Below are 2645 nucleotides of genomic sequence, written 5' to 3' on the forward strand. Positions count from 1 at the left end.
AGAAAATGATGTAGCTTTCCTGTGTCATGTAGGAAATCAACTTTGTAAGTATCTGACAAATTAATATTAAAGATTTCTTCATTCTGAGGTCCTTCTTAAGCAAAGTGACATTTTACCAGCTGTACTTTTTACTTGAGAAAAAGAAGTGTTGCACGAAAAAAAAAAGTAAAGATCAACCCACCTCTCCAGGAGTTACTATTTGATTTTAACCACCATGTGAAAAAAATAAATGCACAACTATTAATAAAATTTATCCATCTTCTGTCCAGGAAACATCTATAACTGTAGTAAAATGGAAGTGTAGTCCACCTAGAACTAAGTCACATAGAAGACAATGCATAGAGATTCACATAGGGAAAATAAATAAATCCAGAATTTAACGTTTCCTTAAGAAAAATGGAAGGCATCTTTTCTATTCCAAGATCATTTTTACACTGGAGAGACTTTGTAACTAATAATAAATTCTTTGTATTTTGTTAGATGAATGCAAAAAAAAAAAAAACCTGAATTATGCAAAACTGGACAAACTGCAAAAACTAGACATTCCAGTTGAGTAGAATGCTAAGTAAAAGGAAAGGAGAAAGGAAAAGCTCCAACTTCTTCTGGTTTATTTTTAGACTTCAGGCAAACATTTCCTCTGACAGTTTTAAAATCCAAAACGTCAGTAGAAACTGTAAATATCTCCAGTCCTAAAGGAAAAGAATTTATGCTACCCATACAAGTAGAGAGGAGATAGCTGGGTTTCTAGCCCTGCTTACTGAAGTATGTCAGTCTTCAATCTTTAGTTCTACGTGTTTCTTTCAGGGTTAAAGATCCTGGAGAACAGTGTACCCCTGCAGTATAAACTGACTTAAGGTCATGTTACCTTCTTGCTCAGTTGATAGTAGACCACTATGACGAATTTTAGCCAGCTTATGAGGAAACTACTTAAAAACTGAACACTAGGAACATACTTCTTCAGTTCTAACCTGGTGACAAGATACAGCATGCCGAATAAAATATATTCATACCAAATAACACGTAGTAAGCTAGAGGTAACAATACCCTTAAATCAGGAGCTTGATCACTATGCTGTAAAATGCATATAACCATATTAAGAGTTTTCCTCTTTTCTTCCTGTTAAAAAAAATTACCTGTTCTGTGCAGTTTTCTAGACACAGGCTTCCCAGGAACACTCTCTCCCATATCTGTGTATTTTGTTGAGATACAAACATGCCAGGTACCCACTGGTATTAATCTTAGTCACAGCTTGTTGACTGACTTTATCAGCCTTGGAAGACTTTCCAGCGTGAGAACTCTCACAGCTCTAAGACCGGACTGCATGGCACCCAGGATGATCATTTACAGTAACTAGCATCACTATTCATCTCTTGACATTGCAAATAGGCTTTTAAAGCTTTCTTTTATTTGTACTTAACTGTTCTGTGAGGGAAGAACACAAGCAGGAATGAATACAGAACAATATTGTTAAGTCAGAAAAAGGTTAAAATTATTTAAAACTAAGCCCATTTGACATGTATTTTTATGCTACAGTCCATCACAATAAAGTCTTATCTACTGGATTTCTGAAAATAGAAGTCTGAAGGAAATGTATTATTAAATGAGAAGCGATGGGGAGGCGGGGAAAGGACCTTCAGTTTGTTAAGAAATCTTGTGCCTAAAGGGTAGAAATCATCACATGATGTGCCTGTTCTTTATATAGTTCACGTGTTTCTCAACCAAACAGCTGCTGTCATAAGGTTGAGGAAAACGTACAAGGCAAATGTCAAACTGAACAGCATGACTTCGCATTGAAAATAGAGTGTGGACTTCTGACAAGCCAACACCAACAGAAGCAGACATTTCACTTTCAGACCCATGGAGAAAGTGAACCTCCTTAAGACAGAACTGCTGCCACTACTGCCAGTGTCTCTGAGCCTCATAACTGAGGCAAACCAGGTGAAACAGGAAAAGCATGCCCCCATACCAAGAATAAACAGTGTGAATGCTTCTGATTAAGCTGGAATATAAACCTGTATTCCACTTTTAAGCATATAAACCAGCTCTTCTGGCAAAATGACAGTTTGCAGCAGAATAAGAGAAAATAAATTTGATAGTTCTGACCTAGAATCCTATGCTGTCAAAGGGATCAGTGCCACTTTAATGCCTAGTTGGTACAAGTCCAAATATTTACTTAAAGTTATATAAAAAAACTCATCTACTTACCCAAAGCTGACCAAAAAAAAAAAAAAAAAAACAAAAAACAACTTGATGGGAGCCTAAGAGAAGTATACTAAAAAAATATTAACAATATAATAATATTACCATTAACAAAAATTGTAACCATCCTGTTTCCAAGCCACTGAGAAGTTTGTTTCAATGAAAACGTTAAAAAACGGTAAGAAAATCTTTCTTAAACTGAATATGAAAAATCAGGAGCAAGTCTGATGCTACAGAAATTAACGCTTGAATCTTAACGCTTCATAATTTGGAAAAGCTACTGTTGTTAAAATTTTCTTTTCACCTTTTTGCTGATTGCTGTGGTAGAGTGGATGTTGGGGGTGCAAAACTCCTCTGATGTGTGTAGTAAGATGAAAGCACCAGCTCTCAGTAGCTTTCTACTCTGAAACTACTGAAGAGAGATAGATTAGAGGTCAGTACAGCTG

Source organism: Aythya marila (assembly GCF_965140915.1).
Source record: "Aythya marila genome assembly, chromosome: 6".
In the NCBI taxonomy this organism is placed as follows: domain Eukaryota; kingdom Metazoa; phylum Chordata; class Aves; order Anseriformes; family Anatidae; genus Aythya; species Aythya marila.